Genomic DNA, 23,054 nt, shown 5'->3' on the forward strand with positions numbered 1-23,054 from the left:
GCTGACCAGGAGAGAGATGTATTATAACTGTATGGGGCAGAGAGAAAGAAGGGGAAATGGAATCCAAGATACTTAGGGAGCTAAATCCATCAGATTTAGCTTAAATACAAACTCAGAATGGAAGCGAGAATATGAAGCACGTCAGAGAAAAAGTATGAGCTGATGAATGGTTAGAGTCAGGCCAAGAGAAAATAAAAAATTAACACCGAGCCCAGAAGACCTAAAGGATGAGTTCTATAGAGTTTGCCAGGATGGGGGGCTAAACCCAATTTAAAGCAAGTAGACAGATTTCAGTTTGGAGGTTTTTCCAACTATAATCTCAGGGGCCAAACTATTCTGCTGCCATGGATTTTTACCCATTTTATAGCGGGGAAAAAGAGCTTTCTAAATTTTAACTTTTCTCATTAATTTCTCTGAAATAACTAATTTACATATACAAACATACTTATGAAAAATCTGTACTCTTCTCAGAAAACTAATTTCATGTTACATAAATATACTAATTTTCAGCTAGTCCATTTGTTCTCAGACTGTGATAAAATTAAGTGTGTTTCATGATGTCCTACAAAAATGGCATTAGCCAAGAGCACGATGAGCATGACTACGCAGTTTCACTCTTGTTGCCCAAGGTGGAGTACAATGGCGCGGTCTCGGCTCACTGCAACCACTGCTTCCCAGGCTGATGCTCCTGCCTCACCCTCCCAAGTAGCGCCCACCAACACACCTGGTTAATTTTTGTATTTAGTAGAGACAGGGTTTCACAATGTTGGCCAGGCTGGTCTCGAACTCCTGACCTCAGGTGAACCACCCACCTTGGCCTCCCAAAGTGCTGGGATTACTGGCCGTGAGCCACTGTGCCCGGCCTGAGCATGACTTCTAGCATGTAAGAACTGTTTCAGATGAAAGCATTTAACAAAGAAATCCTCTACTGCGTCTATGTCACCTACGTTTGTGTATCATTTAGACAGATGTTCTAATGGAAACATGAGTGAGTTTAAGGTGAAAACCAGATACCCAGAATGAAAGAGGGCAGACCACGTGTAGAAGAGTGGGAGGAAAAACAGACACCCCAAAGGAGATTTTTTGGAGACGGAGTCTCGCTCTGTCGCCCAGGCTGGAGTGCAGTGGCGCAATCTCGGCTCACCGCAACCTCTGCCTTCCAGGTTCAAGAAATTCTCCTGCCTCAGCCTCCCGAGTAGCTGGGACTACAGCCGCCCGCCACCATGCCCAGCTAATTTTTTGTATTTTAGTAGAGACGGGGTTTCACCGTGTTGCCCAGGCTGGTCTCAAACTCCTGGGCTCAGGCAATCCGCCCGCCGCGGCTTCCCAAAGTGCTAGGATTACAGGCGTGCACCACCGCGCCCAGCCTCCCAAAGGAGATTTCTCCAGAATTTTCCAGAAAAAGGAAAAGCAACCTGAGGAAGAAAACCATTTTGGGCAGGGAGTGAGGAAGGAAGGAGACAAGCCTAGCACCGTGTTAAATTCTTCATAAACATTACCATACTCAAGCCCAAAACAACCCTGAGTGAGATAGGTAATATAATTTAAGAGCTGAAACTGAGGGTCAGAAAACTTAAATCATCTACCGAAGTTCACTCACGCAGGAAGTGGTAGAAAATTAGAAACTAGATAGTTCAAACTCCCAAAATCCATGAAGTTTTCTTTCCAATGAGTAGATAAAGTTGATGTTGGTAAACTACGATGTTTCATTATTTTATTTCAGAATAAACGCCAGATTGAGATTAAAATTGGAGGGGGAATAAAGTATTAGACAGCAAGATATAAATAACATGAAGGAACTGAATGACAGAGTTAACAGGAGAAATGTCCCAGTATAGATTTCAAATAAAGTTGTTTGCCTGATGACTTTTGATTAAAAAAAAAAGACCAAGTTAACTAATTTTTCTAATATAGACACATTTGACGATACTTTTACAAATTATCCTACTGCATAATATGAACAAGTACCTAGAGCTCTAAATCAATGCTTTTAACATTTTCAATCCATAAAATACTTCGTTAAGACCAAAATAGGGTCTTGGCCCACTGGCTACAGATAATCTTGACCCAGATTAATAGAACTCTGGAGACTATCAAAATGTCATCTCTTTAAAATAAATACTGGAAATGATTTATTTACATTTGAAACAGAAGTACATTGTTTTAATCCAGTGACTTCCAAAACTACAGACCACAGAGCCCCTGCAGGCCATAGGCTCCATTAGTCCCTGAGCTATACACCAAGCCCTATCTAATAATATTCAAAAGTGTAGAGATGCCATTAATCAATGAAATGCATATTCACTGCAAAGTATTATTCAGTTCATGAGAGCTTTCTGAAATGTTTTCCTAACAATGAGCATTTAAGTACAAAAAAATTTTACTGAGAAACTTTTTGATGTTCATGTAAGAAAGAGAGCAACAGTTATAAATAACATTATCGGTGACCAGCTTAGAACTCACTCATAGGAATCACAATTTGACTTAGCCATTCCACAATGTATACTTGTATATACCAAAACATGTTATACACCATATAGACAATTTTTACTGGTCAATTAAAATAAGTAACAATTTAAGACCCTCTAATCTGATGAATGATGTGGGAATAACAACGTCTGTAAAAGACACTGTCTTTTACAAGCTACTAATGAAAGAGATTTTAATCCTAATATATATCTTATACATAAATGGAATACTAGGGATCATTTCTCAGCCAAACGGGCACAAATTCTCTATTTGTTCTTTTTTTGCAGGGTGAAGGAGGGAAAGGGGATAGAGAGAGAACATCTATCCCATTCTCTAACTCCATTAGGCAAAACCCTTAGTATGTAATTATATTTCTATTCAGAAACTATTATAGACTCACAGAATTTTGGTGCTCAAGCTGAGAGAGCCCTTAAAAACTTGTATTAGCCAATCTCCTCCTCATTTTACAAATAAGACCTGTTCATAGGAGGAAAAACATTTTCACTTTTAAGTCACAAAGCACCATATAAATGCTAAATACTGTTAGGTACAAGAGAACTGTGTTAGTGTGTCTACAAAGGAATTCATAGACCTCAGATGACATTTACCATGGAGCAGTCTGACAAACCCAAGTTACTAACCACAGAAGGTCTCTCTCTCAAAAAATGGACAAAAAAAGAGTTCAATTTTTATCATAAATACATTTGAAAGCTGGGTGCGGTGACTCACACCTATAATCCCAGCATTTTGGGAGGCTAAGGAAGGAGGATCACTTCAGTCCAGAAGTTTGAAACCAGCCTGGGCAACAAAGGGAGACCCTGTTTCTTTTTCTTTTTTTTTGAGGCAGAGTCTTGCTCTGTCGCCCAGGCTGGAGTGCAGTGGCGCGATCTCAGCTCACTGCACCCTCCACCTCCCAAGTTCAAGCAATTCTCCTGCCTCAGCCTCCCAAGTGGCTGAAACTACAGGCCCGTGCCACCATACCCAGCTAATTTTTGTATTTTTAGTAGAGACAGGGTTTCACCATGTTGGCCAGGATGGTCTCGATCTACTGACCTCGTGATCCGCCCGCCTGGGCCTCCCAAAGTGCTGGGATTACAGGCATAAGCCACCATGCCCAGCTGAGACCCTGTTTCTTAACAATAAAATAAAAAATAATAAAAATTAAAAAACGCTGGGCACGGTGGCTCCCCTGAGGTCACGAGTTTGAGACCATCCTGGCCAACGTGGTGAAACCGTCTCCTCTAAAAATACAAAAAAATAGCCGGGTGTGGTGGCAGGCGCCTGTAATCCCAGCTTCTCAGGAGGCTGAGGCAGGAGAATCGCGTGAACCCGGGAGGCGGAGGTTGCAGTGAGCCAAGATCGCAGCACTGCACTCCAGCCTGGGCGACAGACCGAGACTCCGTCTCCAACAAAAAATAAAAACAAACCTCAAAAAACTAGCTGGGTGCAGTGACATGCACCTGTGGTCCCAGCTACTTGGAAGGCTGAGGCAGGAGGATCCCTTGAGCCTAGCAGGTGGAAGCTGCAGTGAGGCATGTTCATGGCACTGCATTCCAGGCTGGGTGACAGAGTGAGACCCTGTCCCAAAAAAATGAAAAATAAAAGCATTTGAAAACATGACCTATTTCAAAACAATACGCCTATGAAAACTTCTATGATAAGTAAGACACAAAGACACAGCAGTAGAGAAAAACTAAGAGCTAGTTTTGGCAGGAAGAGAATACTGAGAAACAATAGCCAAACAGAAGAATGGAAGGATATAGTTCCCATTCAGAATACCAACACAGAAAGTTACCAAAGGGGACAAGTTTCCTCTTGTTGAGACCTAAAACCAATCTCTACAGCTCTGAGCAGACACGAGGGACATGTCCACAATAGCAGTAGCACACCACAGTGGCTGAGGAGATCATGGAGTCGGACAAAATACCTAGGTTCAAATACTGGCTGCATTGCCCACTAATAGTATGATATGCTCAAGTGAGAAGCTCTCTGACTCAGTTTCCTCATCTTAAAATAATACAAATAGAACTTCCTTCATAGGATTACTGTGTGAAGTAAATGTGATACTACCTGGAGTAAATATTAGCTACTAGCTAGCTACTATCATTTTTATATATATTAGTATTTCACCCAAAAAAGATGTTTACTCCCATATCACTGATTCAGCACTTTATTCCCCAGAATACAAACTTTGTTAGCAATCCATTAAATAATTAACTTTCATACTAGTCTTTGGGTTTTTTTGTTTGTTTTTTTGAGATGGAGTCTTGTTCTGTCACCCAAGCTGGAGTGCAATGGCACGATCTCAGCTCACTGCAACCTTGAATCCGCCCCCCTGGGTTCAAGCGATTCTCCTGCCTCAGACTCCAGAGTAGCTGGTATTACAGGCGCGTGCCCCCACACCCAGCTAATTTTTTTGTATTTTTAGTAGACACGGGGTTTTACCATGTTGGCAAGGCTGGTCTCAAACTCCTGACCTCAATTGATCCATCCGCCTCGGGCTCCCACAGTGTTGGGATTACAGGCGTAAACCACCGTGCCCTGCACATATCAATTATATAAAATACTAGTCCCTTTTTATCTAAAAGTGTTACTGCTACACATCCAACTTGACCAATCAGTTACTAAATTTAGAATAAACTGGTGGACATTTTTAAATGTGCACGGATACTATCACTTAGCAAATATCTTCACCTTAGCTAATAACAAAAAGGATTTTTTTCTCCTTAGAGTGCTAAGCATGTCTGATTCGAGATTCAGCTTTATCTGTGCTTTTATGCAGCTGTGATATGACTGACATTTAGTTTTAAGAATTTTAAGATAATGATCCAGTTAGAGATACAGTTCATCAACAAATATTAAGTGTCTACTGTGTGCAGTAGACACTTAAGAACATCAGGAGAAAGAAACAGCAGTTACAAACAAGTTAGTTTACAAAAATTTCCTTTATCTAAAAGAATGTAATCTGGGCTGGGCATGGTGGCTCATGCCTGTAATTCCAGCACTCTGGGAGGCCGAGGCAGGCAGATCACTTGAGGTCAGGAGTTCGAGACCTGACCAGCCTGGTCAACATGGTGAAACACCATCTCTACTAAAAATACAAAAATTAGCCGGGCATGGTGGCGCGCCTGTAATCCCAGCTACTCCAGAGGCTGAGGCAAGAGAATCACTGGAACCCAGGGGGTGAAGGTTGCAGTGAGCCGAGACTGCACCACAGCACTCCAGCCTGGGCGACAGAGTGGGACTCCGTCTCAAAACAACAAACAGCCAGGCATGGTGGCTCACGCCTGTAATTCTAGCACTTTGGTAGGCTGAGGCAGGCGGATCACAAGGTCAAGAGATTGAGACCATCCTGGCCAACATGATGAAACCCCATCTCTACAAAAAATACAAAAATTAGCTGGGCATGGTGGCGGGTGCCTGTAGTCCCAGCTACTCGGGAGGCTGAGACAGGAGAATAGCTTGAACCCGGAAAGTGGAGGTTACAGTGAGCCGAGGTCGTGCCACTGCACTCCAACCTGGCGAAAGAGGAGACTCCATCTCAGAAACAAACAAAACAACAACAAAGAATGCAATCTGTACTTTTCAACACCTACCCTTCATAGGACCTTGCTTGGTAAAGTATCCCCCACTGCAAAACCTGTAGGAAGAAGATATTTACAAAGGAATGTGCAAATTATATACAAAGCCACAAAAGTCCTTTACAAAAGCAATACACAAATAATTGAGTTGGAGGGAATTAAACAACTTTCTTGATTATCACTAGTCAAATTCAGATGGTCAACTGTCTTGATTCTCACTACAGGCTGAGTTTCCCGTATCTGAAACTTGGAACCAGAAGTGACTCAGGGTTTTTTGGATTTTGGAATACCTGTACATACATAATGAGATATCTTAGAGACTGGACCCAAGTCTAAACACAAAATACACTTATGTTTCGTATACACCTGATACACATAGCCTGAAGATAGTTTTATACAGTACCTTAAAATGTGCATGAAACAAAGTTTTGACTGCATTTTGGACTGTGATCACTCACGTGAGGTCAAGAGTGGAATTTCCCACTTGTGGCATCATGTCAGCGCTGAAAGTTTCAGATTTTGAACATTTCAGATTTTGAATCTTCAGATTAGGGATGCTCAACCCATATATGGGTGTGTTTTTTCCTTTTAACCTTCAAGATAACCCATGAGTATCAAATGCTACCCATTATCCCTTTATCACAGTTAATAAACTAAGGCTTAGAAAAATGAAATATGGGCCGGGCGCGGTGGCTCAAGCCTATAATCCCAGCACTTTGGGAGGCCGACGCGGGTGGATCATGAGGTCAGGAGATCGAGACCACAGTGAAACCCCGTCTCTACTAAAAATACGAAAAAAATTAGCCGGGCGCGGTGGCAGGCGCCTGTAGTCCCAGCTACTCGGGAGGCTGAGGCAGGAAAATGGCGTGAACCCGGGAGGCGGAGCTTGCAGTGAGCCGAGATCGCGCCACTGCACTCCAGCCTGGGCGACAGAGCAAGACTCCGTCTCAAAAAAAACAAAAATGAAATACAACAAAGGGAGCTTGGAATAGAATTACAAATTCAGAAGGTCTGACACCACGTCACTCCAAGATCCTGTACTCCCAACCCTGTTCCAGTACTTTTCAAACTACTGATCACAACACATTAGCAGGGTGTCAAATCAATTTAGTGTATCAGGTTTTGTTTTGTTTTGTTTTGAGATGGACTCTTGCTCTGTCACCCAGGATGGAGGGCAGAGGCGAGATCTTGGCTCACTGGAAGCTCTCCCTCCCGGGTTCAAGTGATTCTCCTGTCTCAGCCTCCCCAGTAGCTGGTATTATAGGTGCCCACCACCACACTCGGCTAATTCTTTTGTATTTTTAGTACAGACAGGGTTTCACCGTGTTAGCCAGGATGGTTTCCATCTCCCGACCTCGTGATCAGCCCGCCTCGGCCTCCCATAGTGCTGGGATTACAGGCGTGAGCCACCGCACCCAGCCTACTGTATCAGCATTTTAAAATATCTCAGTACAGGCCGAGTGCGGTGGCTCACGCCTGTAATCCCAGCACTTTGGGAGGCCAAGATGAGATCACTTGAAGCCAGGAGTTCGAGACCAGCCTGGCCAACATATACACTGGCCAACATATACATATGTCTCTATTAAATACACAAAAAAGGTAGCTGGCCGTGGTGGCACACACCTGTAATCCCAGTTACTCGAGATGCTGAGGTGGGAGAATCACTTGAACCCAGGAGGTGGAGGTTGCAGTGAGCCAAGATCGCACTCCTGCACTCCAGACTGGGCAACAGAGGGAGACTCCGTCTCAAAAAAAAAAAAGATATATATATAGTTGTATGGGTATATGTATACTAGGTCACAATGTAAACCGCATTTCTTACTGTGGGATGCAATAAAAATATTTGGAAAGCATGGCTCTAATCTATACATTGCCTCCCAATAAATAAGTTAATTTGATAGGTTTCATACCATATCTTATTCATAAAAGAGAATTCCTGATCTTTAAGAGCCCATCCTTTCCACTCAAGGAAATTTCAGTGGTATCCCTAAGGTTGTCTTAACACTTGGTGAGTTCAAGCCACAACAAATTGCATCTGTCAATCAGCATATAAAAACAAAGACAACTGCAAAAACTTTAGGATTACATCATTTTAGATAGTTATTAATTGGTATTTAATGCTAAAGTAATTACTCTTAAAAATTATCTTTGGCCAGGCATGGTAGCTCAAGCCTGTAATCCCAGCAGTTTGGGAGGCCAAGCCGGTTGGTCACCTGAGGTCAGGAGTTCAAGACCAGCCTGGCCAACGTGATGAAACCCTGTATCTACTAAAAAATTAGCCAGGCACGGTGGTGGGCGCCTGTTAATCCCAGCTACTTGGGAGGCTGAGGCAGGAGAATCGCTTGAACCTAGGAGGCGGAGCTTGCAGGTGAGCCAAGGTGGCACCACTGCACTCCAGCCTGGGTGACAAGAGTGAAACACCATCTCAAAAAAAAAAAAAAAAAAAGTATCTTTACACCAACTTTAGAAAGGCAAAGCATGGGAACCCACAGAGCCTCATGGAATGTGAGGTTACTCAGTAGGACTAGCCCTGAGTGTTCTCCATCTGCACAAGTGGCAACCACACTGCCTGCCCCACGAGCTGGGAGGCAGGTTTTGTACGGTACGTTGTTATTGATATGATATAAAACATCAAACGTCGTGGGTGATTCTGTTGTCAGTGACTGGGCTTCAGTACCACCTCTGCGTGTGGGGGACCCTGGTGTCTACGGGGGTCACAGCAGGTCGGACCCGTGGGTTTAACTCCAAGCCCCTCTGAGACCCGACAACCCCTCCCTCCCCCAGTTTAGCTGCTCAAGCCCGGAGAGGTTGAGGCAGTGCCCAAGGTCATACAGGAGAGAGATTCGAATCCTGAGCTCCCGACTGCTCAGGGGACCCCAGACCCCATCCAGCCCCTCAAGTGCTTCCCGAGCTCAGCCGAGACAAAGCACTTTTTAAAGCATAAAATGAATCTGCATGCTGCCCCTTTTTCAACAGTACTTTCAGTAAGGCACTTAAAACCTACAGGTTGGGCACAGTGGCTCACACGTGTAATCCCAGCATTTTGGGAGGCCAAGGCAGGCAGATCACGAGGTCAGAAGATCGAGACCATCCTGGCCAACATGGTGTAGCCCCGTGCCTATTAAAAATGCAAAAATTGGCCGGGCACAGTGGCTCACGCCTACAATCCCAGCACTTTGGAAGGCCGAGGCAGGCGGATCATGAGATCAAGAGATTGAAACCATCCTGCTCAAAATGGTAAAACCTCGTCTCTGCTAAAAATACAAAAATTAGCTGGGCGTGGTGACACACGCCTGTAATCCCAGCTACTTGGGAGGCTAAGGCAGGAGAATTGCTTGAACCTGGGAGGTGGAGGTTGCAGTGAGCAGAGATCACACCACTGCACTCCAGCCTGGGCAACAGAGTGAGACTCGGTCTCAAAAAAAAATAAAAAATGAAAAGAAGGCTGAGCACGGTGGCTCACGCCTGTAATCCCAGTACTTTGGGAAGAGGAGGTGGGTGGATCATCTCAGGTCAGGAGTTCAAGAACAGCCTGATCAACATGCAGAAACCCTGTCTCTACTAAAAATACAAAGTTAACCAGACGTGGTGGCTCATGCTTGTAATCCCAGCTACTCGGGAGGCTGAGGCAGGAAAATGGCTTGAACCCGGGAGGGGGAGGTTGCAGTGGGCCGAGATCGCGCCACTGCACTCCAGCCTGGGCAACAAGAGCAAAACTCCATCTCAAAAAATATTTAAATAAATAAATAAAAATACAAAAATTAGCTAGGCATGGTGGCGTGTACCTGTAATCCCAGCTACTCAGGAGGCTGACGCAGGAGAATCACTTGAACCAAGAAGCGGGAGGTTGCAGTGAGCTCAGATTACCCCACTGCACTCCAGCCTGGTGACAAAGCGAAACAGTCTAAAAAAAAAAAAAAATACAAAATTGCCCGACATATAACTGCATTCAATGAATGAATGAATAGTAGGCCACTAACTCAGTGTCTCCCCTCCAGCAACTAAAGTGAAGTTTTATTTAAGATTCTGAGGCCGGGCGCGGTGGCTCACGCCTGTAATCCCAGCACTTTGGGCGCCTGAGGCAGGCGGATCACCAGGTCAGGAGTTCGAGACCAGCCTGGCCAATATGGTGAAACCCCGTGTCTACTAAAAATACGAAAATTAGCCGGGCATGGTGGCACGCGCCTGTAGTCCCAGCTACTTGGGAGGCTGAGGCAGAATAACCGTTTTAACCCAGGAGGCGGAGGAATGCAGTGAGCCAAGGTTATGACACCGCACTCCAGCCTGGGCGAGAGAGCGAGACTCCACCTCAAAAAAAAAAGATTCTGCTGGGCGTGGTGGCTCACGCCTGTAATCCCAGCACTTTGGGAGGCCGAGGCAGGCAGATCACGAGGTCAGGAGATCGAGACTATCCTGGCTAACACGGTGAAACCCCGTCTCTACTAAAAGTACAAAAAATTAGCTGGGCGTGGCGGCGGGCACCTGTAATCCCAGCTACTCGGGAGGCTGAGGCAGGAGAATGGCGTGAACCCGGGAGACGGAGCTTGCAGTGAGCAGAGATCGTGCCACTGCACTCCAGCCTGGGCCACTGAGCGAGACGGGGGGCCAAGGGCGGTGGCTCACGGCTGTAATTCCAGCACTCCGGGAGACAGAGGTGAGTGGATCACTTGAGGTCACTAGTGTGAGACCAGCCTGGCCAACATGGTGAAACCCCTTTCTGCCAAACACATTAAAAAAAAATTAGCCGGGTGTGGTGGCACATGCCTGCAATCCCAGCTACTAGGGAGACTGAGGCAGGAGAATTGTTTGAACCCTGAAGGCAGAGATTGCAGTGAGCCGAGTTCATACCACTACACTCCAGCCTGGGCAACACAGCAAGACTCCGCCTCAAAAAAAAAAAAAAAAGATTCTGAAGGGGCCAGGCACAATGGCTCATGCCTGTAATCCCACCACTTCGGGAAGCGGAGGCCAGAAGATTGCTTGAGGCCAGTAGCTGCCTCCCAACATGGTGAGACCTCCGCCTCTCAACAAAAAAAAAAAAAAAAAAAAAAAAAATTAGCTGCTATAGTGGTGCACATCTGTAGTCCCAGCTACTCCGGAGGCTGAAGTGGGACGATCGCTTGAGCCCAGGAGTTCAAGCTGCAGTGAGCTATGACCACGTCACTGCACTTCAGCTTAAGCAACAGAGTGGGACCCTGTCTCAAAAATTTAAAAATAGCATAAATATTCTAAACGCAATTATATGGAATAAGTTGGAATGGAAAATAAAAAGCAGAAGCCAGAGGAAAAAAGTAAAGTCGTCTCCCATCGGAAAAATTTTGGAAACAACTTCTTTAAAAGATGAGAGAAAATGTTCCCTTGCTTGCAAAATTAATGTCCCACTCAAGTCAGCAGTAGGAAATTCTGCTATCTTCTGTGCAACGATGATAGCTTTCCCTACGCTTATGAAAATCAATTCTGATTGCTAGAAAATATGGTGGAAAATAGAATCCCTCTGTACTGTCAGCTCGCAGAATTATCTGAAAATGTTAAGTCAATTCCTGCTAGGGCACTCCGGATGACAGTTCTCTGTACCCTCCTGGCTGACTCTTTAGAAACCATATTCCATCCCTAATTCTGGCTGTCTAGAATATATGAAACATTTAACTCAACATAAAATGATAATAGCCAACTTTCAAAGGTCAAAGGGGACCAGTTTATAACCTTCCCTCAACACGTGTTCAGTACAAACTTCCGGGTGCACTTACAATTGGCTGCGCAATTCAATGGATAAAAACGTTGCTTTATTTGTCTCTCATTTTCTGGCCCGTTCTTTTCCCACGTTTCTCAACCAGCGACTCCCCAAAACAAAAGCCTCCCACAGTAAACCGAGCACGCACATAAAAAGAGCTTGTCTGTGCGAGGATCAAGTTAGTGGTCCGCAAACATTAACCAAACAGAAGCACAAAGCAGGGGTGGGAAGGGGAGGAGCTGGATGCCAGGGTCAGGAAAGAAACAATCAGAAGGGTTTAGGAACATCCAAATCTCCTCAGCGGTTAAACCGACCCCAAACCACTTCTGGGAAACCACCGGTATCCACTGCTTTGGGGAACTCTGGATGCTCGTTATGCCAAACGATCTCAAAGTAAGCAAATCCCCAACTGCCGTTCCCCTCCATGGGTAATTCTTAGGGTCTGGGAGGTGAGCTCGCCCGACGAGGCAGAACTACGCGAGTCGCCTGCACGTGTGCCCCGCGGTTTCCCCACCGCCCCAAGAGTGGGGCATGCACGAGACCGCGGTGTGGGGTTCAGATTTAGGAAGGACGACCGCGTCGCCTGCCTCCCTCCCTCGCCCAGAGCCGGGAGCAATGCTGGGGAAGGAGAGAGGACTTGGGAAGGATCCGGACCTTACTTTCCCCGCGGGTCCCGGACCCGCAGCCCCCGGGTTGTGAGGCGGAAGCCAAAGGGGCGACCCCAGCGGAGCCGGCGTGCACGGACCCTGCCCCGCGGTACAAGAGGGGTGCCTCCGGCCCGGGACAGCGGGGCTCCCGGAGCCCGAAAGCCCCACGAGCGGCGACAGCGGGGCCCGGCGCTGACGAACAGAGGAAGCGAGTACAACGGCGCCGCCGTCGGGAACATGCCCCCGAGGGCCCCGGAGCGCGCGGCCGCGGGGGACGGCAAGCGGCGAGGGAGGCCCCAAGCCGGGGCGAGGTGGCTGTCCCCCCAGCCTGGCCCCGCACGGCCCCCCGAGGAGGGTGGGAGTGGGAGGCTGTCCGGGAGGGTGAGTGTGGAAGGAGAAAAGGGCCAAGGGAAGGACTTACTTTCCCCGCGGGACCCGGCGCCAGGACAGCTCCTCCCGGGAGGTGTGAGTTTGAAGGACCAGAGGCGACTGGAGCGGAGGCGGCGGTGGCGGCGGCAGCAGCGGCGTCCTGCTCTGCCTACCTCCCCGCCGCCATCTTGACGCCCCTCCCCCAGCCCCCCCGCCCCGCCGGGAGGGGCGGGGGAGGGGCAACGGATGAGGCGCCGCGCGCACGCAGCGCCCTCACGTGACTTCCTCCCTCCTCCCCCACCCGCCTCTCTGCGCCCCCTCCGCCCCGCCTCCCTCCTAGGTGAAGGAAGATGATTTCCCCCCCATCTTGACCACCCCTCAGTCTTCGCCGCCAAAAACGGACTCCGCCGGCTCTCCTCGGCCCGGTACCAGTTGTTGGATCCAAGAGAATTCCGGAACCCAAACGGTCCATTACCGCGGCTCTGGGGTGGGCGAGGGGTGAGGGGGCCGGGTTTCCGCGAAGGGGGAGGGGGAAGGCGAAGGCCACCTAGGAGAGTCACGTGACTACTGTTTCCGCCGGCGCTCACGGAGAGCTCGCGGTAATTCCGTTTCCCCGCCCTTTTTTCCCCGCGGCCTGTCGGGAAGAAGGTCCGCGTTCCAGGACTATCGGGAGGTCGGCCGGAGGGCCGCGCGCATGCGCCCCGCGCCTGCTTTCAAACTCCGGCTAGGAAGGGCCTGGAGCTATTTTCAGAACCTGTTAGGGTGGGGAGCAACAGCCCAGGAAGTTACCTAGCAGCGTTTCTGTCACTTGGAAGATCTCTTCATTACCTAGTTAGTCCTAGAAACAAAATGTTTACATATTCATTGCTTGTTAGGCTCGCTCAAAGCACTTTATTGGCAGTGAAACCGCAAGTAACCCGGAGCCCTCGGCGCGACCACGGCTAGAATCAGCCTAAGGCGTGTGAGCTCGGCCATCCCACGTCTGTCTTCACGCTCACCCGCAAGCCCAACACACTGGGGCTCCCAGTTAATGAATACTGAAGAGTAGGGCTGTCCCTACCGCTTCTCACTTCCTTGTTTTCATCTTTTCGTTATTCTTAAGCGACCTAACACAATAAACATATTACCTTGTTGGTAACCCTTTTGTAAAGTCATTCTGAAAGTGCTGTTTGACTCCGTTGCTTGGGTAATAAGCACGCCTGGGTGATTCTTGCCCCCTACTGGCTGCGCAATCCTACAAGCCTAGTGCTGAAAGCAAACCAAGTAGCTGGAACAGTTGGAGGTTACAGTGCGAACTCTTCCAGAGACAAAGTATTCGGGGAAAGAAAGGAAAAAGTAGGCACAGAAAGAATAGGAAACTTCAGTGTTTGTACACATAGATATGTATTATATATCTATGTGTACATTTATAAATATTTTTAAAGTGCTAACTAATCGCTTTACTAATTACATTATTTCATTTAATCCTCTCACACACATAGAAAAAAACCTATAAAGACAAAAATAAAAAATATTTTAGGCCGGGCGCAGTGGTTCATGCCTGTAATCCCAGCACTTTGGGAGGCCGAGGTGGGCGGACCACCTGAGGTCAGGAGTTCGAGACCAGCCTGGCCAACATGGTGAAACCCTATCTCTGCTAAAAATACAAAGTTTAGCTGGGGCGTGGTGGCGGGCACCTGTAATCCCAGCTACTCTGGAGGCTGAGGCAGGAGAATCGCTTGAACTCAAGAGACGGAGGTTGCAGTGAGCCGAGATCGTGCCATTGCACTGCAGCCTGGGCGACAGAGCGAGAATACGACTCAAAAAAAAAAAAAAAAAAAACCTTAGGCACAGGCCAGGTGTGGTGGCTTACGCCTGTAATCCCAACACTTTGGGAGGCTGAAACGGGGATCTCAGCCAGGAGTTTGAGACCAGACTTGGGTAACAAAGTGCAACCTCATCTCGACAAAAAAACATTTTTCTTTTTGAGACGGGGTCTCGCTCTGTCGGTCGCCCAGGCTGGAGTGCAGTGGCGCGATCTCGGCTCACTGCAACCTCTGCCTCCCGGGTTCACGCCATTCTCCTGCCTCAGCCTCCTGAGTAGCTAGGACTTTTTTTTGTGTGTGTGTATTTTTAGTGGAGACGGGGTTTCACCGTGGTCTCGATCTCCTGACCTCGTGATCCGCCCATCTCGGCCTCCCAAAGTGCTGGGATTACAGGCGTGAGCCACCGCGCCCGGCCCAACAAAAAACTTTTAATTAGCCAAGTGTGATATATAGTCCCAGCTACTCAGGAGGCTAAGGTAGGAGAATCACTTGATTGCCAAGAAGTTTGAGGCTACAGTGAGCTATAATCGTGCCACTGCACCAGCCTGGGTAACAAAGTGAAACTTTTTTTAATTTTTTTTTTTTTGAGACAGATTGTTGCAATGGCGGGATCTCAGCTCACTGCAACCTCCGCCTCCCGGGTTCAAGTGATTCTCCTGCCTCAGCCTCCTGAGTAGCTGGGATTACAGGTGCCCACGACCACACCCGGCTAATTTTTTGTATTTTTAGTAGAAACGGGGTTTCACCATGTTAGCCAGGCTGGTCTCGAACTCCTGACCTCAGGTGATATGCCCACCTCAGGTGATATGCCCGCCTCAGCCTTCCAAAGTGCTGGGATTACATGCGTGAGCCACTGCGTCGGGCCTTATTTATTTATTTATTTATTTATTTATTGATACGGGGTCTTGCTTTATCTCACCCAGGCTGGAGTGCAGCGGTGTGATCTCGGCTCACTGCAGCCTCTGCTTCCCAGGTTCAAGCAATTCTCCTGTCTCAGCCTCCCGAGTAGCTGGGACTACAGGTGTGTGCCACCACACCCAGCTGATTTTGTATTTTTAGTAGAGATGAGGTTTCACCATATTGGCCAGGCTGGTCTCAAACTCCTGACCTCAGGTGATCCACCCGCCTCAGCCTCCCAAAGTCCTGGTATTACAGGCATGAGCCACTGCGCTTGGCAAAACTCTGTCTGGGAAAAAAAAAAATTCTTAGGCTTGCAACTGACAGTGATGTTTCCACCACATTCTATTGGTTAACAAGGCAGCCAAATTCAGCTCAGGAAAGGCAACACAAGGGTATGACTAGTGGGAAGTGTTGTTCATTGGACGCCACCAAAGTAAATCATAAGGAATTTTGAGGGTGAGGGACCTTTGGGACATCCTATTGGAGATACTTAGGAAGCAATTGAATCCTACAGCTTGGGGATCCAGATGGGGATTAATGTGAGACGGGATAAAATTATACTAGGAGAGGCTGGACACGGTGGTTCACACATGTGATCCAGGCACTTTGGGAGGCAAAGGTGGGTGGATCACCTGAGGTCAGGAGTTCAAGACTAGCCTTGCCAACATGGTGAAACCCAGTCTCTACTGAAAATACAAAAATTAGCCGGGTGTGGTGGTAGGCACCTGTAATCTGAGCTACTTGAGAAGCTAAGGCAGGAGAATCGCTTGAACCCGGGAGGTGGAGGTTGCAGTGAGCCGAAATCATGCCACTGCACTCCAGCCTGGGCGGCAGAGTGAGACTTCATCTCAAAAAAACAAAAAAAAATACAACTAGGAGAGAATGCAGAGAGGAGAGCCAGGGGCAGAGCTGAGGTTCTGTGTCTAAGAAGTGAGCACCAGGCCAGGTGTGGTGGCTCACGTCTGTAATCCCAGCACTTTTGGAGGCCAAGGTGGGTGGATCATGAGGTCAGGAGTTTGAGACCAGCCTGGCCAACAAGGTGAAACCCTGTCTCTACTAAAAATACAAAAAATTAGCCGGGTGTGGTGGTGCACACCTGTAATCCCAGCTACTCGGGAGGTTGAGGCAGGAGAATCACTTGAACACAGGTGGCGGAAATTACAGTGAGTGGAGATGGCGCCGTTGCACTCCAGCCTGGGCAACAGAGCAAGACTCTGTCTCAACAACAACAACAAAAAAGAAGTGAGCACCGGGCCGGGCACAGTGGCTCACGCCTGTATCCCAGCACTTTGGGAGGCCAAGATGGCAGGATCACGAGGTCAAGAGATCGAGACCATCCTGTCCAACATGGTGAAATCCCGTCTCTACTAAAAATACAAAAATTAGGTGGGTGTGGTGGTGTGTGCCTGTAATCCCAGCTACTCAGGAGGCTGAGGTAGGAGAATCACTTCAACTCAGGAGGTGGAGGTTGCAGTGAGCCAAGATCGCGCCACTGCACTCCAGCCTGGTGACAGAGTGAGACTCCTCAAAAAAAAAAAGTGAGCACCCAGTGAGCATGAGAAAGGTCAATCAGAGAGGTCAAAGCAGAATCAAGGAGAGATTATATCATGGATGCAAGGGAGTAGTCATCCCAGCAACACTTCTCCACCCTGGCAGCTGCACTTCTATGCAATAGCATCAACTATACCCAGTTTGCAGTTTTCCACACACTCGCTGAATTAGCCTCATCACACCAAATCCTTCCCTGAGACACCAGGAGCAATCAGAGCCCCCATAAAGGTCACCCTCTAATTCAGAGACACTAGCACCAGCGATGTCTAATGCAGCAGAGAGCACCAGTGTGTGGCTGAAGCATCTACTGGATTATTCAAGATGGCAAACACTGTGGTAGACAGTTATTGTTTTTGACTGCCCAGAATCTATGGTTCTTTCTTCAGAGAGCCGCATCTTAGTTTTATCTCCCTCTCTCAAAGTCCATGTGGTTTGGAGAGCACTAACCATGTCTCATGCACATCACTCCAGAATTGAGTGTGCAAGCCAGGTCTAGCTGATTAGAATACTGGATCCACAGCCATAGTGATCGATTTGGTGCCGGGCCAGTGAGTCGCAGTTCTAGTACTTTGCATTGAAAATATCAGGAAAAAGATACTCTCTTGCCTCTGATGTTGCTAAGACAGTGTTGGGAAGTTGGGGCAGAGGCCCTGTGGGGCAGGAGGCCACGCTGATAATGAGGTCAACCCAGAAAACAGCAGGGCAAAGGAGTAGGTGGGGTGGGGAGGGACTGGATTCTGATGACATCTGCTGAGTCCTGGGACCCTGTCAAACCTGAAGCGATTTCTAGCCCTGAGCGTTTTTGGTTTTTCAGTTTTCTTTTTTCTTTTTTTTTTTTTTTCAGATGGAGTCTCACTCCATTGCACAGACTGAAGTGCAGTGGCATGAACTCAGCTCACTGCAACATCTGCCTCCTGGGTTTAAGCAATTCTCTGTCTCAGCCTCCCAAGTAGCTGGGACTACAGGCACCTGCCATCATGCCTGGCTAATTTGTGTATTTTTAGTAGAGACGGGATTTCACCTTGTTGGTCAGGCAGGTCTCGAACTCCTAACCTCAGGTGATCCACCCACCTCAACCTCCCAAAGTGCTGGGATTACAGGTGTGAGCCACCGTGCCTGGCCCTGGTTTTCTTTTTATAGAGACAAGGTCTCACCATCTTGCCCAGGCTGGTCTCTAACTCCTGGGCTCAAGTGATCCTACTGCTCTGGCCTCCGAAAGTGCTGGGATTACGGGTGGGAACCACTGTGCTCAGCCTTAACTTTTTTGATATAAGAGTCAATACAGGGGGGAAGGGGGAGGGGGGAGGGATAGCATTAGGAGATATACCTAATGTAAATGACGAGTTAATGGGTGCAGCACACCAACATGGAGCATGTATACCTATGTAACAAGCCTGCATGTTGTGCACATGTACCCTAGAACTTAAAGTATAGTAAAAAAAAAAAAAAAAAAAAGTCAATACAAAAAAAAAAAGAAAACAAGAGTCAATACAGGCTGGGCTGGGCGCAGTGGCTCACACCTGTAATCCCAGCACTTTGGGAGGCCGAGGTGGGTGGATCACCTGAGGCCAGGAATTCAAGACCAGCCTGGCCAACATGGTGAAACCCTGTCTCTACTAAAAATACAAAAAATTGGCCGGGCACAGTGGCTCACGCCTTTAATCCCAGCACTTTGTGAGACTGAGGCGGGTGGATCACGAGGTCAGAAGTTCAAGACCAGCCTGGCCAAGATGGTGAAGCCCCGTCTGTACTAAAAATACAAAAATTAGCCAGGCATGATGGCAGGCACCTGTAATCCCAGCTACTCGGGAGGCTGAGGCAGGAGAATCCCTTGAACCCGGCGGGGTGGAGGTTGCAGTGAACCTTGATCACGCCACTGCACTCCAGCCTGGGTGACAGAGTGAGACTCCATCTAAAAAAAAAAAAAATTAGCCGGGCGTGGTGGCGGGCACCTGTAATCCCAGCTACTCGGGAGGGTGAGGCAGGGGAATCACTTGAACCCAGGAGGTGGAAGCTGCCGTGAGCCGAGATCGTGCCACTGCACTCCAGCCTGGGCTACAGAGGGAGACTCGGTCTCAAAAAAAAAAGAAAGAGAGTCAATACAGGCCAGGCACGGTGGCTCACTCCTGTAATCCCACCACTTTGGGAGGCCAAGGCAGGTGGATCACCTGGGGTTAGGAGTTCGAGACCAACCTGGCCAACATGGCGAAAACCTGTCTCTACTAAAAACCCACACAAAAAAATTAGCTGGGCATGGCGGCAGGCGCCTGTAATCCCAGCTACTCGGGAGGCTGAGGCAGGAGAATCGCTTGAACCCTGGAGGTAGAAGTTGCAGTGAGCTGAGATTGTGCCACTGCACTCCAGCCTGGGTGACAGAGGGAGACTCAGTCTCAAAAAAAAAAAAAAAAAACAGGCCAGGGGCTGAGTGTGGTGACTCACGCTGGTAATCCCAACACTTCGGGAGGCCAAGACAGGAGGATTCCTTGAGGCCAGGAATTTGAGACCAGCCTGTGCAACATAGTGAGACCCCATCTCTACAAAGATAAAATCAAGAAAATTAGCTGGGCATGGTGGCACAAATGTATGGTCCCAGGTACTCGAGAAGCTGAGGCACAGAATCCCTTGAGCCCAGGAAGTCGATGCTGCAGTGAACCATCTTTGTGCCACTACATGAACTCCAGCCTGGGTGACAGTGAAATCCTGTCTTGAAAAAATAATAAATAGCTCCCTCTCTCCCCCCCCCCTCCCCCTCCCATCTTTCTTCGGTCTCTCTCTGTTGCCGAGGCTGGACTGTACTGCTGTGGTCTCGGCTCGCTGCAGCCTCCCTGCCCCAGGCTCCCGTGGTTCTCCTGCCTTGGCCTGCTGAGTGCCTGAGATTGCGGGCGCGCGCCGCCACGCCTGACTGGTTTTTGCATTTTTGGAGGAGACGGGGTTTCGCCCTGTTGACTGGCCTGGTCTCCGGCTCCTGACCTCAAGTGGTCTGCCCGCCTCAGCCTCCCAGGGTGTTGGGATTGCAGACGGAGTCTCGCTCACTCAATGCTCACTGTTGCCCAGGCTGGAGTGCAGTGGCATGATCTCGGCTCGCCACAACCTCCACCTTCCAGCCACCTGCCTTGGCCTCCCAAAGTGCTAAGATTACAGCCTCTGCCCGGCCGCCACCCCGTCTGGGAAGTGGGGAGTGTCTCTGCCCGGCTGCCCATCATCTGGGATGTGGGGAGCCCCTCTGCCCGGCCACCCCGTCTGGGAAGCGGGGGGCGCCTCCGCCCGGCCGCCGCCCCGTCTGGGAAGTGAGGAGCGCCTCTGCCAGGCCGCCCCGTCTGGGAAGTGTATCCAACAGCTCCTAAGAGATGGCGACCATTGAGAATGGGCCATGATATCGATGGCGGTTTTGTCGAAAAGAAAAGGGGAAAATGTGGGGAAAAGAAAGAGATCAGATTGTTACTGTGTCTGTGTAGAAAGAAGTTGACATAGGAGACACCATTTTGTTCTGTACTAAGAAAAATTCTTCTGCCTTGGGATGCTGTTAATCTATAACCTTACCCCCAACCCCGTGCTCTCTGAAACATGTGCTGTGTCAACTCAGGGTTAAATGGATTAAGGGCAGTGCAAGATGTGCTTTGTTAAACAGATGCTTGAAGGCAGCATGCTCGTTAAGAGTCATCACCACTCCCTAATCTCAAGTACCCAGGGACACAAACACTGCCGAAGATGGCAGGGACCTCTGCCTAGGAAAACCAGAGACCTTTGTTCACGTGTTTATCTGCTGACCTTCTCTCCACTATTATCCTATGACCCTGCCACATCCCCCTCTCTGAGAAACACCCAAGAATGATCAATAAATACTAAAATAATAATAATAATAATAATAAATAAATTAAAAGTCAATACCTTCCCTTATTTTCTTGAATCAGATTGAGTTGAGTTTCCCTTGTTTGCAATCCAAAACAATCCGGAACAATACAGATACTAACTAAATTACAATGTTGAAAGTTTCAATTATAAATTTAAATTAAGCTTTACAAGTTTTTATCGGCCCCAATTATCTACCTTTTTTGAGTATGGACTGATATGAACTCAAATTGTCCCAAGAAAGTAGGCTTTCCCACTGTCTGTTGTCTGTTGCCCAGGCTGAACTGGAGCACAGTGGTGCGATCATAGCACCTGTAGTCCCAACTACTCGAGACCCTGCCTCAAAAAAAAAAGTTAGAGACCATCCTGGCCAACATGGTGAACCCCCAACCGTATGTACTAAAAATACAAATATTAACCAGGCATGGTGGCATGCACATGTGATCCCAGCTACTCGGGTGGCTGAGGCAAGAGTAGCTGGGATCACAAAATCGCTTGAACCTGGGAGGCAGAGGTTGCAATGAGCCGAGATCATGCCACCAGGCGACAGAGTGAGACTCTGTCTCAAAAAAACAAACAAAAAAAAAACCCATGGACGATTTTTATGTTTTTATAATGGAAACATTGCTGTTAATGTTTGTAAACTTTCCCTTAAAAAATCGCATTTAAAATATATAAACACTTTGTTTTGTTTTTTGAGACAGGGTCTTGCTCTGTCACCCAGGCTGGAAGAAGTGGTGAGATCATGGCTCACTGCAGCCTCGAACTCAGGGGCTCAAGCAATCCTTTCAACCTCAGCCTCCTGAGTAACTGGGACTACCGGGCTAATTTGTAAATTTTTTTTTTCTTTCTTAGACTGAGTCTCACTCTGTCACCCAGTCTGGAGTGCAGTGGCATGATCTCAGCACACTGCGCCTCCTGGGCTCAAGTGATTCTCCCGCTTCAGCCTCCTGAGTATCTGGGATTACAGGTGCCTGCCAGCCATGCCAGGCTAATTTTATTTTTTTTTTAGACAGCATCTCACTCCGCCACCCAGGCTGGAGTGCAGTGGTGCAATCTCGGCTCACTTCAACCTCTGCCTCCCAGGTTCAGGCGATTCTCCTGCCTCAGTGTCCCGAGTAGCTGAAATTACAGGCGTATGCCACCACACCCGGCTAATTTTTGTATTTTTAGTAGAGACAGGGTTTCGCCATGTTGACCAGTCTGGTCTCAAGCTTCTGACCTGAAGTGATCCGCCCACCTTGGCCTCCCAAAATGTTGGGATTACAGGCATGACTGTCCAAATTTGTAAATTTTTTTATGGAGACAAGGTCTCGCTGTGTTACCCAGGCTGATCTTGAATTCTCGGCCTCAAGTGATCCTCCCCCTTTAGCTTCCCAAAGCACTGGTATTACAGGTATGAGCCACCACACCTGGCCTTAAAATACCTAAATTAGGCCAGGCGCAGTGGCTCATGCCTGTAATCACAGCAGTTTGGGAGGCCGAGGTGGGTGGATCACTTGAGGTCCGGAGTTCAAGACCAGCCTGACCAACATGGAGAAACCCCGTCTCTACTAAAAATACAGAATTAGCTGGGCGTGGTGGCACATGCCAGTAATCCCAGCTACTCAGGAGGCTGAGGCAGGAGAATCACTTGAACCCAGGAGGCAGAAGTTGCGGTGAGCGGAAATCGCACCATTGCACTCCAGCCTGGGCAACAAGAGCAACACTCTGTCTCAAAAAAAAAAAACACCTAAATTATTTTTTAATAACACTCTTGCTGTGGGTTGCATTATGTCCCCCACAATTTCGTATGTTGAAGTCATATCCTAACCCCCAGTACCTCAGAATGCGACCTTATTTGGAGATGTTTTTACAGATCTAATCAAGTTAAAATGAGGTCATTGGCCTTAATCCAACGTAACAGTGTCCTTGCAGAGGGAGAACACTATGTGAAGATGCAGGCGCAGATCTCGGTGATACTTCTACCTTCTACGAGCCAAGGAATGTCCGATTGTCTGCTCACCGCCAAAAGCTACAGGAGAGGCATGCGAGAGACCACTGCTCATAGCATTTGGAGGAACCAACCCGCCAACACCTTGATTTTGAACTTCTGCCCCCCAGAAGTGTATGACAATACATTTCTGTGGCTTAAGCCACTTAGTTTGCAGTA

The 23,054-nt window shown here is 48.1% G+C and overlaps 1 protein-coding gene across 12 annotated transcripts in view; it reads right to left on the reverse strand.

The window, feature by feature from the left end:
* Positions 1–13,018, reverse strand: part of SBNO1 (strawberry notch homolog 1) — a 75,400-nt gene extending 62,382 nt beyond the window's left edge. For 2 of the 12 annotated variants that reach the window (XR_010129444.1, XM_031000674.3), the window contains exon 1: positions 12,850–13,015. The gene's annotated coding sequence lies outside the window, so the exon portion shown is untranslated. Of the gene's footprint in view, positions 1–2,869; positions 2,947–6,065; positions 6,110–9,835; positions 9,955–12,440; positions 12,580–12,849 lie in introns of those variants that run through there. The other 10 variants (XM_055358270.2, XM_055358273.2, XM_055358268.2 and 7 more) reach the window with 10 other exon arrangements.
* Between the last annotated feature and the right edge of the window lie 10,036 nt (positions 13,019–23,054).

This window comes from Gorilla gorilla, chromosome 10 (genome assembly GCF_029281585.2).
Source record: "Gorilla gorilla gorilla isolate KB3781 chromosome 10, NHGRI_mGorGor1-v2.1_pri, whole genome shotgun sequence".
Lineage (NCBI taxonomy): Eukaryota > Metazoa > Chordata > Mammalia > Primates > Hominidae > Gorilla > Gorilla gorilla.